General features: G+C 45.0%; 2 protein-coding genes across 6 annotated transcripts in view; both read right to left on the minus strand.

The window, feature by feature from the left end:
- LOC112651674 (melanoma-associated antigen 10-like) overlaps window positions 1-2,639 on the minus strand; it is a 126,198-nt gene extending 123,559 nt beyond the window's left edge. The window contains exon 1 of the mRNA XM_049107687.1: window positions 2,459-2,639. The gene's annotated coding sequence lies outside the window, so the exon portion shown is untranslated. The remainder of the gene's footprint in view (window positions 1-2,458) is intronic.
- The window catches only part of LOC112663549 (melanoma-associated antigen 10-like), a 135,510-nt gene that overhangs the window by 88,850 nt on the left and 29,528 nt on the right, over window positions 1-17,132 (minus strand). Inside the window, exon 1 of one of the 5 annotated variants that reach the window (XM_025452654.3) lies at window positions 2,714-2,882. The exons of 1 other annotated variant lie outside the window; for it this stretch is intronic. The gene's annotated coding sequence lies outside the window, so the exon portion shown is untranslated. Of the gene's footprint in view, window positions 1-162; window positions 1,034-1,823; window positions 1,847-2,195; window positions 2,220-2,713; window positions 2,883-17,132 lie in introns of those variants that run through there. 3 more of the 5 variants (XM_035711839.1, XM_049107692.1, XM_025452789.3) reach the window with 3 other exon arrangements.

A 17,132-nucleotide genomic window follows, 5' to 3' on the forward strand; every position in this document is an offset into this window, starting at 1 on the left:
TAGGGCTGTAGTGCCCCTGTGGACCTCGCCTTGGCTGCCAGCCTCACGTGGCCATTGTCCCCCAAGCCCACCCGACCCCACTGCCCCCTACACCCTGTGGAGGCAATGCTCCCGCCCAGTGGCCACAGTGTGGGAGGCCCCGTCACAACAGCCGCCACGCACCTCAGGACTTGTCCATCCCCCACCTCAGGACTTGTCCATCCCCCGGCAGTCACCAGAGGCTGAAGCAGGGGCAGGGTCACAGTGCTGGGGGCTCCTGGGGGATCCACTCCCTCGGGGGTCTCAGTCCATCGGGGGTCCACGCCTCCACCCCTAGCAGACCCCAGACCCCTCGGGCAGCCTTCCGGAGGCCAGGGCGCTCACACCAAGGTCCTCCCCTCCGCCCAGACACCAACCGGGACAGGGAGTGACCGCCTTTCCATCAAGAAAGTGACCCAGCCTGGGGGCTTCCCAGGGCTCACAGAGGGGGCTGAGCTGGGGGGCGGGGACAGACTCCTTGGGCCCTTCTCCACGCCTGCTGGTGGGACCCCCTGGGCGCCTGGGCCTCTGCCTGGCTCCCCTCGGCCTGCCTCCCAGGACTGACTGTGGACTGGGGTGCAGGGTCCCTCCCTCCTCCATGGACATCCCTGCCAGGAACCCTGAAGGACCTGGCCCTCCGTCTGCCCCCTCAGGGAGGCCCTGCTCTGAACACAAGCCCCCTGGTCTCTCAGATCCCCGATGCGGAAGTGGGGCCTCACCACGTGTTCCCATCCCCCACCCACGACCTTCCCGGGACTGACTCTGGGCTGGGGTGCGGGGTCCCCCGGGCCTCTTCCGCATCCTCACCGGGAATCCCAGCAGCACCCGGGGCCCTCCCCTCTGGGCATATATCCTAGGCCCTGCTCCTGACGCCAGGGGCCCCCAGTGTCTCGGGAGACCCAGATATGGAAGTCTGAGCACCCATACTCCCACGTGAGGGCAAGTCCCTATCCCCCGGGGGGCTTCACAGCCCTTGTGACCCTCCGACAGGTTCCCCTCTGTCCTGCTCAGGGTCCATCACTCAGTCCCCATAGCCCCGGGACCCTCTCCTCCCCCCTCAGCATCTGCTCCCGCCACACCAGGCCCCAGGCTCTCGGGTACCTGGATGTGCCAGGCCTGCCGCACCCGCCGCCACCATCCGGCCCCGCCCGCTCCCCCGCAGCCTTCCTGAGCTGACCGAGGGCCCTGACTTCCTCCTGGTCCCCTCTGTCCCCCTCAGGGTCTATCCCTCAGTCCCCTTAGCGCCTGGACCCTCCCTCCGCCCCCATCAGCATCTGCTCCCGCCACACCGGGCCTCAGGCTCTCGGGTACCCGGATGTGCCAGGCCTGCCGCACCCGCCGCCACCATCCGGCCCCATCCCGCTCCTCCGCGGCCTTCCCGGGCTCACCGTGGGCCTTGCCCTCCGCCGGGTGCCCTCTGTCCCCCTCAGGGTCCATCCCTCGCCTCCCCTTAGCCCCTGGACCCTCCCCCCCCTCAGCGTCTGCTCCCGCCACACCAGGACTCAGGCTCTCGGGTACCCGGATGTGCCAGGCCTGCCGCACCCGCCGCCTCCATCCGGCCCCATCCCGCTCCTCCGCGGCCTTCCCGGGCTCACCGTGGGCCTTGCCCTCCACCGGGTCCCCTCTGTCCCCCTCAGGGTCCATCCCTCGCCTCCCCTTAGCCCCTGGACCCTTCCCTCCCCCCTCAGCGTCTGCTCCCGCCACACCAGGCCTCAGGCTCTCGGGTTCCCGGATGTGCCAGGCCTGCCTCACCCGCCGCCACCATCCGGCCCCGTCCCGCTCCCCCGCAGCCTTCCCGGGCTCACCGTGGGCCCTGACCTCCGCCGGGTCCCCTCTGTCCTCCCTCAGGGTCCATCCCTCGCCTCCCCTTAGCCCTTGGACCCTCCCTCCACCTCCCTCAGCGTCTGCTCCCGCCACACCAGGCCTCAGGCTCTCGGGTACCTGGATGTGCCAGGCCTGCCGCACCCGCCGCCACCATCCGGCCCCATCCCGCTCCTCCGCGGCCTTCCCGGGCTCACCGTGGGCCCTGCCCTCCGCCGGGTCCCCTCTGTCCTCCCTCAGGGTCCGTCCCTCGCTCCCCTTAGCCCCGGAACCCTCCCTCCGCCCACCTCAGCGTCTGCTCCCGCCACACCAGGACTCAGGCTCTGGGGTACCCGGATGTGCCAGGCCTGCCGCACCTGCTGCCACCATCCGGCCCCATCCCGCTCCTCGGCGGCCTTCTCGGGTTCACCGTGGGCCCTGACCTCCGCTGGGTCCCCCCTGTCCCTCTTAGGGTCCATCCCTCGCCTCCCCTTAGCCCCGGGACCCTCCCCTCAGCCCTCAGCGTCTGCTCCCGCCACACCAGGCCTCAGGCTCTCGGGTACCCGGATGTGCCAGGTCTGCCTCACCCGCCGCCACCATCTGGCCTCATCCCGCTCCTTCGTGGCCTTCCCGGGCTCACCGTGGGCCCTGACCTCCGCCGGGTCCCCTCTGTCCTGGGCTCCTGGGTCCCCGCCGTGTCACCGCGTCCCCACCGGCACTCCCTGTGTCCCTGCCCCTCTCAGGCCACTGCCCCAGGCCCTGGCATCCAGGCCTCAGCTCCACGCCGCGGCCCCGCCTTCCCCCGCGTGGTCTCTCAGGGTTCAGAAAGGGCCCCCCACCCCCCGCCGCCCTCCGGGGCCCCTCCCCCGCCCTCGGAGCCCCCTCCCGGGGCTACCTGCTGCCTGGCTGCCGCCGGCCCGGGCCTGGCCTCCTTCCAGGGGACCCCAACGCACCCCCCACACGAGGCCCTCCGCTCCCTCAGACCTCCGAGGCGGAAGTCGGCCCACGTCACATCCGGACCCCGTGCCAGGGGTCCCTAAGGGCTGGTTGCATGTCCGCGGGAGATGGGCTCCCCGTGGCAGGGGTAGGAGGACACCTGTGGGAGGCTCCCTGGGTCCTTTCGCGGGTCCTCCCTCCCTGGACTCGCGAGATCTGCCTATTTTCCTGTATTTTATGTGTTTAATAAGTCAAATTCTTTTCTCAGTACAGACACATGGGCACTTCTATTACACTTTGGGTTAAAATACAACACAATTGTATATATTTGTGTTGTTTAACTTGTTCCAGGTTTGGCCACTGGGCGCTCTTCCTGTTAGGTCCCTTTTTGTATACCTGCCTCACGCCCCTGGAAATGTTTTCATTAGTTTGTTTTTAATGTAATTTTTTTTTTAGCATTTCTTTATTTTCAGGCACTACAAGTTGCTTCAGCCTCATCTTACATATTTCCCTATCCCATTTCCAGAATCAACAATTTTTCCATGGAGCCCTTGTTCCATTTACTGTAGAAAAGTATGCGAAACCTAGGTCTGTGCACTACGTACACACATTGCATCTGTGGTCATTGCTCCTAGGGCTCCTTGGCTGACAAGGAAGAAATTACACATGTGTTCACTACCCTGTGTGTATTCACATATATATACAAAGTTTAGATGTAATCATCTATATGTGCATTAAGCTACATAAGAGTTTTTACTGATGTTTTTGGCTCTAATCCTCCACCATATACATCACTATAGCTTCCTCCTCTACAGTGAAAAACCTTGAGATTTGGACGTTGTTTATATGTCAGTGTCCTGTTGTCTCTGCTGGGTTATCATGGTTATCTCTGATGGAGCTGCTGAAATAGAATTTGTGGATGGGCTAAGCATCCGTTCAGCTCCAGAACTCCTTGGAACCTCATCAAAGCTATGCCTGCCCTCTAGCCTCTGGACTCTGATAAGGCTACCTGGCCCCTGTCTATGGAGCTCTTGAAAGGTCAAGAGTACCCGTTATTTGTGTGAACTGGTGAAAAATTCAACTTTTGATGCTTTTGGGGGTTGAGATCACCTGTAACTAACTTTGGTCTTCCTTATCTGTCTGGAAAGTATTTCTTTCTACCAGAGCATGAGCTACAGGGTAAGCTGGACCCCAAGATGAGTCTTTGTTTCCTCACCTTTATTTAGCTTTATGACTCAGGGCATGATATATGAGCTTTTGGTGCCTCAGTCTTTTTCTTTATTCTGTATTTGAATAGTCACTGGGAAGCTCCTCGAGGCTGGCAATTAGATTCTACCCAGAAGGAGGGCAGGATAGCTGGATGAAAATAGACACCCCTCAGATTCAACAGCTGACAACCCTGCTTTATGTTACTCATCCTTAAAACCAAGTTATATGATGATATACACTCTCCAGTGAGTGTTGGAAAGCCTAATTAGAAATTGTGAAATGTGCCCAAGTTCTCAGATTAAAGGTGATACATCATTGGAAATCATGAGTTGATACTTTGACTGGTTATGAACAATCAAGTAATAATTATACTCTCAAGCATTCCTTAAATAAATCGCATAAAATTGCCTATTTCAAACTCTGCTATTGTGTAATTGTGACATATTAATATTGTGTAAAGTTTTCCATAGTATTATTATTGTGTAAAGCTTTATTATTACTATATTATGAAAATCACATTTATTATTTATATAATAATACAAATGATATAATTATAATATAATGATATATAATTATAATATATAATTATAATGGAAATTACATATAAGTTAATAATAAATGTAAATATATAAGTATATCAATAATATAAATGATATAATAACAATTAGATTATTCCATAAAGTTTTCCATATTGTGTAAAGTTTTCCATATTAATACCTGAAGAATGTTGAAGGTATTGCTATAATCACAAAAACTCTCAAATTGCCTGGAAATGAAGACAGTATACTAGGTCACATTCTGTGATGTGGCATAGTGTGGTATGGCCTAACACAAACTGAAAGAACAGCTGCAAAGACTGGGATTTTAATTTTGATTCCATACTTTGAAGGAAACTTCCACCGAATCACTAAGTGACAACTAAGCAAAGCTGTTTCGTTGAAAAGATAAAAAATATTGACACACATTTAGTAAGAGAGAAAAAAGAAGACTCAACTACTAAAATAAAAAATAAAAGTCGGGGTAGCATTACAGATCTTTTATTTAAAGGTGTCCATCGAAAGATGAATAGATAAAGAAGATGTGGTTTATGTATACAATGGAATATTACTCAGCCATTAGAAACGACAAATACCCACCATTTGCTTCAACATGGATGGAACTGGAGGGCATTATGCTGAGTGAAATGAGTCAATCGGAGAAGGACAAACATTATATGTTCTCATTCATTTGGGGAATATAAATAATAGTGAACAGGAATAGAAGGGAAGGGAGAAGAAATGGGTAGGAAATATCAGAAAGGGAGACAGAACATAAAGACTCCTAACTCTGGGAAACGAACTAGGGGTGGTGGAAGGGGAGGAGGGCGGGGGGTGGGGGTGAATGGGTGACGGGCGCTGAGGGGGACACTTGATGGGGTGAGCACTGGGTGTTATTCTGTATGTTGGTAAATTGAACACCAATAAAAAATGAGTTTATTAAAAAAATAATAATAAAAGAACATGAAATCTAAAAAAATAATGAATACAATCCCAATAAGAAATCCCAACAATCCTGCTTGAAGAAATGGAAAAGCTGATTCCAAAGTGTATATGGAGGGACGCTTGGGTGGCTCAGGTGTTGAGCATCTGCCTTTGGCTCAGGTGGTGATCCCAAGGTCCTGGGATCGAGTTCCACAGGGAGTCTGATTCTCCCTCTGCTTATGTCTCTAACTCTCTCTCTGTATTTCTCATGAATAAATAAATAAATCTAATAAAAAATAAATAAATAAATAAGTAAATAAAGAGTCTATGGAGGGAAGATGCCCCTTTGGATAATTATGTTGGTATCCTTTGGGTAAATACCTTGTTGAAAAGAACCAAGATGTCCATCAATAGATGAATGGATAAAGAATTTATACATAAAAAAAAAAAAAAAGAATTTATACATATAATGGAATATTACTGTCTGGCACATTGGTGGTAGGAATGAAAAATGGTGCAGCTGTTGTGAAAGATGTTTGCCAGTGGTAAAAGTCTATCAGTTTGTCAAAAAGTTAAGCTTTTTAAAATTTATAGTTATATTTTTTACTTTTATTTAATTTATATGACTATCAGTTCCACTCCTATGTATATGCTCAAAAAAATGGAAAACAGGTATTCAAACAAATACCTGTGTAGAAATGTTCACCAAAATTCACAGTAGCAAAAGAATGAAACGACCCAAATGTCCATCAATTTGTGAATGAATAAGCAGGCTGTAGGGCTATAATGAAATATTCAGCCATAGAATAGAATGAAGTCCCTATAGAGGCTTTGCCATGGATGCACCTGAAAGCGGCTGAGTGCAAGAAGCCAGACACAAAGATATCATGTTGCAAATTCAGTTTATATGCAATGCACAGAACTGGTCTATTAATAGATAAAGCAGAGTAGCAGTTGACAGGGTTTGAGGGAGTAGGAAATGGGCAGTGATCACTGAACGGATGAGAGGTATGCTTTGGCGTGATGCAAGTTCTTTGAAACCAGACAGAGGCCAATGTCGTACAACACCGCAAATGTACGAAATGGCACTGAATTGGACACTATAGAATGACTATGTTATGTTTATTTACCTTAAAATAAATAAATAAATAAATATTGATAAATGCTCTGAAACAAGAAAACATGAATCTGCTGAAAATCAAGGAGTGCCTTCCCCTTCTCTAATTGCCCTTTGCCCTCAACCTAGGGTCCAGCTCTGCGGCCTAACATGCTGGGTGAAAGGTCTAGCCCCAGCCTCTGCGTCTGGCCTCGTCCTATGCCTTCCACCACACCGTAGCCTTTCTCTTTCCGTACATGGAACTGTTTTCTCTGACATTGAGCAACCGGGTCCTCATTATCTCAACTACATTCACTGTGCATTCCCACCTAGCAAACAGATGAGTGATTAGACAATTGCTAAGTCCTACTCCGGTGAAACACAGATATACTAATTGGGGTACAAAACTCGTGTCCCCTTCAATGCGGTTTGGCTGTTCTTACAAGAAATATACACAGAATCGAATGAGTCCATATCACAGGCACATTAGCACTGACTTGGAGCTTCTGTTAACGGGGTGACAGATGAATTTAAGGAGCAAGGGAATCCGAGGATACTGGTGAGAGGGTCTAATTCAGGCTGCTGGCCATGCGCACGGGAAAGACGGACAGCTGGGCACAGGCTAGTAATAAAAACTTACTTAGGGGCCAGTAAAGATTTTTCAAGTGTGGCTGAGTCTTGTCTAGCTGGACATTCGAAGGCACTCTCTCTACCACAGGTTAGATGCCAAAGAATGGCTGGTGGTGACAAGACTGATCAGTATAAAGAAAATCTATCACCTGTCCAGGTGTGAGCTGCTGAGAGTATAACTAAGGCAGGCACTAGGGGTGGAGAGGACAGAGACACAGAATGTACTCACGAGCCTGTCACTGCTTTCCTCAGAGAGGACACTTTTCCAACAGCCACCCGCTGCCCACAAGCTTCACTTCCTCTTCACTCCTGGAGCCATGTAATCCGAGACTACATTTTTGCTTGAACTCCGTCTTCCTAGCCAGCGAGGCTTCTCCTTTAGTTTAGCAAACCTAACTGCGGTTTTGGCTTCATTCACCCAGATGGCACCCCCAGATCTCAGTAAGAAGGACTGCACAAGTGTGAGAAAAATCCTAAAACATCCCTAAAGAGTTACTGTGTCCTTTCTATCTCCACTACAGCGTCTCATATGATACTCTGGAAAGTAGTCTGCAGGTTATGGTCCTTCGCAGGTTGTTTAAGTGTTTTAAGTTGGATTCTTTAAATTGGCAGACTTTTTATTCTTTTGAAATCCCTTGCAATCCCTGAATGAAGAGCAAAGCCCAAGCTCACAGAATCCAAGAAAAGGACCACCCTAATCCTCATACCCTTCACCAACTGGACTCTGGGTCTTTCCCACTCTCCCTCCACAAAAAAAGACCATAGTACCCAAATAGGTTTTTCTAGACACACACACACACACACACACACACACACACACACACACACTGGATGGAGAATCAAAGATGTCTTGAGTGTATGGAGCACAAATGTAAAGTGTATTATCGAGGGATAAAGGACTCATGGCTGCTGCAGCCTGGTGGAGTTTGAAACTCTATGGCACTCTAGATATGTGTGTATTGTGGGGGGCTTGAACATATGATTGGATTCTGGAAACAATGGAAGCATCCTCTATTTCAAGAAAACAAGCAATGGCTATTTCTGTGTTTCTTTCCAGCTTTGGTTGTCAGCTTCACTCTCAAACTACCAGACACATCCCACACACAGCCAGCCAGCCACAGACAAGTGAAAACTCTTCCTACCATCTCCTGCTGGGTTCAGGAAGAACTTCATGGAATGAATGCTCTCTTCTCTTACCCAGAGAGGCACTCGCTTTGGAATGCTTCATTTTTCCCTTTCTGCCTGTCTCTTCCAAGGCCAGTTTCATTAGTGTTACTGAGCCTAAAATTAGTCTCAAGTATACGTAGGTATGCTAGATGGTTGTGAATAATAGTTACTGAAAAGCATTGGCGTAAAGCTTCATGACACCAAGTTAGGTGATAATATTTTAGATATGACACAGTCTCGAGCTGCTTGGGCTAGCATAACAAAACACTATAGACTGGGTGGCTTACAAAACAGTAATTTATTTCTCATGGTTCTGGAGACTGGAAGTCCAAGACCAAGGTCTGGCAGGATTGAAATTCCAGTCAGAATCCCTCTCTTGTCTTGCATATAAGCACCTCGTTCTGCATCCTCCTATGTCCTTTTGTCTGTGCTCACAAACAGAAAGATAGTATAAGCACACTAATCCCATCATGGGGATCCCACCACCATAAACTCCTCTAATTCTATCTCCCGAAGGCCTATGTCCAAATACCGCCGCATGGGGGGCTTTAACCTGAATTTGGGGGTAGGGACACAGATCAGTCCATAGCAGATACCAACACCCAAATGACAAAAATATAGATAAATTAAATTTCATTAAAGTTAAAAATGCTTGTGCTTCAAAGGACATAATTTAAAATATACCACCCACAGATTGGGAGAAAATACTTGTTCATCATTTATAAATGTGTAGTATACAGAATATATAAGAACTGTTATGTGGATCCCTGGGAGGTTCAGCAGTTTAGAGTCTTGCTTTCGGCCTCAGGTGTGATCATGGGGTCCTGGGATCAAGTCCCATATGGGACTCCCTGCATGGAACCTGCTTCTCCCTCTGCCTATGTCTCTGCCTCTCTCTCTATCTGTGTGTGTCTCTCATCAATAAATAAATAAAATCTTTTTTAAAAAAGAACTGTTAGAACTCAACAAAGAAAGGAAAAATCAACCAACTCTAAGAGGAGCAAAATATTTGAAAAGACGTTTCTGCAAATAAGGTGTATAAATAACCAATAAGCACATGAAGAGATACTCAACAGGATCCTTAGGGAAATGCAAATCAAAACCACAATGAGTAAGGACTTCAAACTTGCTGGCTAAAATGAGAAGACACAAAGTAACAACTCTTGGTGATGATATGAAGAAATTGAAATCTTTATATATTGCTAGTGGGAACGTAAAATGGTGCAGTCACTGTGGAAAGCAGTCAGCAGTTCCTGCAAAAGTTAAACATAGAGTATAACCGTATTACCCATTGATACCACTCCCAAGTACATATCCAAGAGAAATGAAAATATATGCCCACACAAAAAAAACTATCGACAAATATTCATTGCACCTTTCCTTATACATGATAACCCGAATCAGAAAACAATTCCAACATCCATCAACTGATGAATACAAAAAAAGTAGGGCCTATCTACTTACTGTAATATTATTTGCCAGTACGAATAGATGAAACGCTGATACATGGTATAATATGGGTGAACCTTGAATACTGCATGCTTAGGCAGAAAAACTAGACACAAAAGACCACATATTTTATTATTGTATTCGTATGAAATATCCAGGCAATGCACGTCATTAGACACAAATAGTAGAATAATGCTTGCCTAGGACTAGGGGAAAGGGTAATGGGAAGTCACTCTGAAAGTTGAGAGCCTTTTCCAGTGATGAAAATGCTCTGGAGTTAGATAGTGGTGATGGTCCACAATCTAGTGAATATAGTAAAAAGCACTGAATTGTACACTTTATTTTTATCTTTTAAAAAGGTTTTCTTTATTTATTTGAGATGGAGAGAATAAGAGAGAGAGGACACAGGCAGGGTAGAGGGGCAGAGGAAGAGGGAGAAGCAGACACCCCCTCATCTCCCACTGAATGGGGAGCCCGATGCGGGGCTCGATCCCAGGACACCCGGATCATGACCTGAGCCGAAAGCAGACACTTAACCAACTGAGCCACCAAGGTGCCCCTGAATTGTATACTTTAAAATGGTAAATTAGATGGCATGTGAATGAAATCTCAATAAAGAATAAGAAAGTGAAAACAGGAGAGGAGAGGGAAAGAGCACAGATGGAGAGGCCCTGGGTGGTGCAGCCTGCTAAGACTGCTGGCAGCTAAGATAGCGGGGACTCGGGGAAAACCCTGACATCACAGGCCCTATACTTAGCACAGGGAAAGGCAGCTCACCACTGGAAGATTTTGAAACTTGTAGCAACAACAAACCTTGGACCCAGCTAAATTACGGAGTAGATGTGCTACTCCCCACACACTAACAGCCCAGAGAAGAAGAGGCATGCCAATTTCCAGTCATAAATGCTATTCACCTCAGTCCCTGCTGTACTCGTACAGATGATGTCTGGATGCAAATCAATAAAAAATATTACAAAAAAACAACACTCCAAAATCGAGAACAGTCAACTCACTGCCAATAGAAAAAAACAATAAGTAGAACTGTACTCCAGGTGATCTATATTCTAGCTATATTAAGTAGAAATTTTTGTTTTATTGTTTTATGATTTTATTTACTTATTGACAAGACACAGAGACAGGCAGAGACACAGGCAGAGGGAGAACCTGGCTCCCTGCAGGGAGCCTCATGTGGGCCTTCATCCCAGGACCTCGTGGACTACAACCTAAACCTTAAGTTTTGTTGACTGTTTCTTTTGCTGTGCAGAAGCTTCTTATCTTGATGAAGTCCCAATAATTCATTTTTGCTTTTGTTTTTCTTGCCTTCATGGATGTATCTTGCAAGAAATTGCTGTGGCAAAATTCAAAAAGGGTGTTGCCTGTGTTCTCCTCTAGGATTTTGATGGAATCTTGTCTCCCATTTAGATCTTTCATCCATTTTGAGTTTATCTTTGTGTATGGTGCAAGAGAGTGGTCTAGTTTCATTCTTCTGCATGTGGATGTCCAATTTTCCCAGCACCATTTATTGAAGAGACTGTCTTTTTTCCAGTGGATAGTCTTTCCTCCTTTGTTGAATATTAGTTGACCATAAAGTTCAGGGTCCGCTTCTGGATTCTCTATTCTGTTCCATTGATCTATGTGTCTGTTTTTGTGCCAGTACCACACTATCTTGATGATCACAGCTTTGTAGTACAACCTGACATCTGGCATTGTGATGCCCGCAGCTATGGTTTCCTTTTTTAAAATTCCCCTGGCTATTCAGGGTCTTTTCTTTTTTTTTTTTTTTTCTTTTTTTTTATAGGACCTTAACAAACAGTAAATATAGAAGGGTTCTTCCCACGTTTTACATTTCTCAAATTTGGTATACTTGAGTCAATTTAAATATTCAAATTAAAAAAACGATGGTTAGTTCTAGCACTGATTTGGAGGGAAAGGAGGATTATGGTTCAAGAGAACCATGAAAGTTCTCAAAATTATCATCTAGTTTGAAATCAAGCAAACTTTCAAATCATGGATGGCTGAGGAATTAGGTCAACTCTAATTGAGCAGCCTGGGCAACATCAAGGTGGCCATCTTGCACTCAGGGTCTTTTCTGATTCCACACAAATCTTAAGATGAGTTGTTCTAACTCTCTATAAAAAGTCCATGGTATTTTGATAGGGATTGCATTAAACGTGTAAATTGCTCTGGGTAACATTGATTTTTTCACTATATTAATTTTTCCAATCCATGGGCATGGAATGTTTTTCCATCTCTTTGTGTCTTCCTCAGTTTCTTTCAGAAGTGTTCTATAGTTTTTAGGGCATAGATCCTTTACCACTTTGGTTAGGTATATTCCTAGGTATCTTATGCTTTTGGGTACAATTGTAAATGGGATTGGCTCCTTAATTTCTCTTTCTTCAGTCTCATTGTTAGTGTATAGAAATGCCACTGACGTCTGGGCATTGATTTTGTATCCTGCCACACTGCCGAATTGCTCTAGGAGTTCTAGCAATCTTGGGGTGGAGGCTTTTGGGTTTTCTACGTAGTGTATCATGTCATCGGCAAAGAGAGAGATTTTTACTTCTTTGCCAATTTGAATGCCTTTTATTTCTTTTGTTGTGCTGAGTGCTGAGGCTAGGACTTCTAGTACTATGTTGAATAGCAGTGGTGAGAGTGGACATCCAAGTCTTGTTCCTGATCTTAGGGGAAAGGCTCCCAGTTCTTCCGCATTGAAAATGATATTTGCTGTGGGCTTTTCGTAGATGGCTTTTAAGATGTTGAGGAATGTTCCCTCTATCTGTACACTCTGAAGAGTTTTGATCAGGAAAGGATGCTGTATTTTGTCAAATGGTTTCTCTGCATCTATTGAGAGGATCCTATGGTTCTTGTTTATTCTCTTGCTGATATGATGAATCACATTGATTGTTTTATGAGTGTTGAACCAGCCTTGCATCCCGGGGAAAAATCTCACTTGCTCATGGTGAATAATCTTAAAGTACAGTTGGATCATATTGGCTAGTATCTTGTTAAGAATTTGTGCCTCTGTTTTTTTTCATAATAAATTTATTTTTTATTGGTGTTCAATTTGCCAACATACAGAATAACACCCAGTGCTCATCCGTCAAGTGCCCCCCTCAGTGCCCATCACACATTCACCCACACCCCCCGCCCTCCTCTCCTTCCACCACCCCAATTTCGTTTCCCAGAGTTAGAGTCTTTATATTATGTCTCCCTTTCTGATATTTCCTACCCATTTCTTCTCCCTTCCTTTCTATTCCCTTTCACTATTATTTATATCCCCCAAATGAATGAGAACATAATGTTTGTCCTTCTCCGATTGGCTCATTTCACTCAGCATAATATCCTCCAATCCCATCCACGTTGAAGCAAAAGGTGGATATTTGTTGTTTCTAACGGCTGAGTAATATTCCATTGTATACATAAACCACATCTTCTTTATCCATTCATCTTTTGATGGAGACCGAGGCTCCTTCCACAGTTTGACTATTGTGGCCATTGTTGCTATAAACATCGGGGTGCAGGTGTCCCGGCGTTTCATTGCATCTGTATGTTTGGGGTAAATTCCCAGTAGTGCAATTGCTGGGTCGTAGGGCAGGTCTATTTTTAACTCTTTAAGGAACCTCCACACAGTTTTCCAGAGTGGCTGCACCATTTCACATTCCCACCAACAGTGTAAGAGGGTTCCCTTTTCTCCACATCCTCTCCAACATTTGTGGTTTCCTGCCTTGTTAATTTTCCCCATTCTCACTGGTGTGAGGTGGTAGCTCATTGTGGTTTTGATTTGCATTTCCCTGATGGCAAGTGATGCAGAGCATTTTCTCATGTGCATGTTGGCCATGTCTATGTCTTCCTCTGTGAGATTTCTGTTCATGTCTTTTGCCCATTTCATGATTGGATTGTTTGTTTCTTTGCTGTTGAGTTAAATAAGTTCTTTATAGATCTTGGAAACTAGCCCTTTATCTGATACGTCATTTGCAAATATCTTCTCCCATTCTGTAGGTTGTCTTGTCTTAGTTTTGTTGACTGTATCCTTTGCTGTGCAAAAGCTTCTTATCTTGATGAAGTCCCAATAGTTCATTTTTGCTTTTGTTTCTTTTGCCTTCGTGGATGTATCTTGTAAGAAGTTACTGTGGCCAAGTTCAAAAAGGGTGTTGCCTGTGTTCTCCTCTAGGATTTTGATGGAATCCTGTCTCACATTTAGATCTTTCACCCATTTTGAGTTTATTTTTGTGTATGGTGCAAGAGAGTGGTCTAGTTTCATTCTTCTGCATGTGGATGTCCAATTTTCCCAGCACCATTTATTGAAGAGACTGTCTTTCTTCCAGTGGATAGTCTTTCCTCCTTTATCGAAAATTAGTTGACCATAAAGTTGAGGGTCAACAACATTTTTTTATTGGAGTTCAATTTGCCATCATAAAGCATAACACCCTGTACTCATCCCATCAAGTGCCCCTTTCAGTGCCTGTCACACAGTCAACCCAACCGTCCAGCCACCTCCCTTTCCACGACGACTTGTTCATTTCCCAGAGTTAGGAGTCTCTCATGCTCTGTCACCCTTACTCATATTTATCACTCATTTTCTCTCTTTTCCCCTTTGTTCCCTTTCAATATTTTATATATTCCTAAAATGAATGACAGCATATAATGTTTGCCCTTACCGATTGACTTACTTCACTCAGCATAATACCATCCGGTTCCATCCACATTGAAGCAAATGGTGGGTATTTGTCCTTTTGATGGCTGAGGAATATTCCATTGTATACATATAACACAGCTTCTTTATCCATTCGTCTTTTGATGGACACCGAGGCTCCTTCCACAGTTTGGCTCTTGTGGTCATTGCTGCTATAAACATTGGGTTTCACTGAATCTGTGTCTTTGGGGTACATCCCCAGCAGTGCAATTGCTGGGTAGTAGGGCATTGTTATTTTTAACTCTTTGAGGAACCTCCACACAGTTTTCCAGAGTGACTGTACCAGTTCACATTCCACCAACAGGGCAAGAGGGCCCCCTTTCTCCATATTCTCTCCAACATTTGTTGTTTCCTATCTTGTTAATTTCCCCCATTCTCACTGGGGTGAGGTGGTATCTCATTGTGGTTTTGATTTGTATTTCCCTGAATGCAAGGGATGTGTTTTTTGGCCATGTCTATATCTTCATTGGTCAAATTTTTGTTCATGTCTTTTGTCCATTTCATGATTGGATTGTTGGCTTCTTTGCTGTTGAGTTTAATAAGTTCTTTATAGATCTTGGATACTAGCCCTTTATCTGATAGGTCATTTGCAAATATCTTCTCCCATTCTGTAGGTTGTCTTTAAGTTTTGGGGACTGTTTCTTTAGCTACGCTGAAGCTTTTTTATCGATTAGGTCCCAATAATTCATTTTTGCTTTGGTTTTCCTTGCATTCATAGATGTATCTTGCAAGAAGTTTCTATAGCCAATACAAAAAGGGAGTTGCCTGTGTTCTCCTCTAGGATTTAGATGGATTCTTGTCTCACCTTTAGACCTTTCATCCATTTTGAGTTTATCTTTGAGTATGGTGTAAGAGAATGGTCTCGTTTCATTCTTCTGCACGTGACTGTCCAATTTTCCCAGCACCATTTATTGAAGAGACTGTCCTTTGTCCAGTGCAGATCCTTTCCTGCTTTGTTGAATATGAGTTGACCATAGAGTTGAGGGCCCATTTCTGGGTTCACTATTCTGTTCCATTGACCTTTGTGTCAAGGCCTGATATCTGGCATTGTGATGCCCCCAGCTCTCGTTTTCCTTTTTAATACCCGTGGCTATTCAGGCTCTTTCCTGATTCCACACAAATCTTAAATGATTTGTTCCAACTCTCTGAAGAAAGTCCATGGTATTTTGATAGGGATTGCATTAAATGTGTAAATTGCCCTGGGTAGCATTGACATTTTCACAATGTTAATTCTTCCAATCCATGAGCACAGAATATTTTTCCATCTCTTTGTGCCTTCTCAATCTATTTCAGAAGTTATCTGTAATTTTTAGGGTATAGATCCTTTACTTCTTTGGTTAGGTTTTTTCCTAGGTATCTTATGCTTTTGGGTGCAACTGTAAATGGGATTGACTCCTTATTTCTCTTTCTTTGTCTCATTTGTAGTGTAGAGCAATGCCACTGATTTCTGGGCATTGATTTTTGTTTCCTGGACACTGCTGAATTGCTGTGTGAGTTCTAATAACTTTCGGGTGGTCCTTTGGGTTTTCTCTGTACAATATCATCTCATCTGCCAGATGGAGAGTTTCATTTCTTCTTTGCCAATTTGAATGCCTTTTATTTCTTTTCGTTGCCTGATTGTTGAGGCTAGGACTTCTAGTACTATGTTGAATGGCATTGGTGAGAGTGGACATCCCTGTCGTGTTCCTGATCTTAGGGGAAAAGATGCTATGTTTCCCCATTGAGAATATTTGCTGTGGGCTTTTTGTAGATGGCTTTTAAGATGCTGAGGAATGCTCCCTCTATCCCTGCACTCTCAAGAGTTTTGATCAGGAATGGATGCTGTATTTTGTCAACTGTTTTCTCTGCATCTATTGAGAGGTTAATATGGTTCTTGTTTTTTTCTTGTAGATATGATCTATCACAATGATTGCTTTATGACTGTTGAACTAGCCTTGCATCCTGCGAAAAATCCACTTGCTCATGGTGAATAATCTTAAAGTACTGCTGGATCCTATTGGCTAGTATCTGGTTGACAATTTTTGCCTCTGTGTTCATCAAAGATATTGGTGTATAATTCTTCTTTTTGGTGGGGTTTTTGTCTGGTTTTGTAATTAAGGTGATGGTGTCCTCATAGAACAAGTTTGGAAGTACTCCAACCCTTTTTATCTTTCAGAACAGCTTTAGTAGAATAGGCATGGTTTCTTCTTCAAACATTTGATAGAATTCCCCTGAGAAGCCATCTGGCCATGGACTTTTGTGTCTTTGGAGGCTTATGATGAATGCTTCAAATTCCTCCCTGGTCATTGGCTTGATCCAGTTTTCCATTTCCTCCTTTTCGAGTTTTGGTAGTTTGTGGTTTTCCAGAGATGCGTCCTTTTCTTCTAGATTGCCTAACTTTTTGGTGTATAGAGCTCATAATATGTTTTTAAATTCATTTTTATTTCCTTTGTATTGGTTGTGGTCTCTAATTTTTCATTCATGATTTTACTAATTTGAGTCTTTTTTTTAATAAGGCTCGCTAATGGTTTATCTATCTTATTAATTATTTCAAAGAACCAACTGCTGGTTTTCTTGATCTGTTCCACAGTTCTTCTGGTCTCGATTTCACTGAGTTCTGCTAGAATCTTTATTAACTCTCTTCTGCTGGATGAAGGTTTCATTTCCTGTTCCTTCTCCAACTCCTTTAGGTGCC

The sequence above is a fragment of the Canis lupus genome, chromosome X (genome assembly GCF_003254725.2).
Source record: "Canis lupus dingo isolate Sandy chromosome X, ASM325472v2, whole genome shotgun sequence".
Classification (NCBI taxonomy): Eukaryota; Metazoa; Chordata; class Mammalia; order Carnivora; family Canidae; genus Canis; species Canis lupus.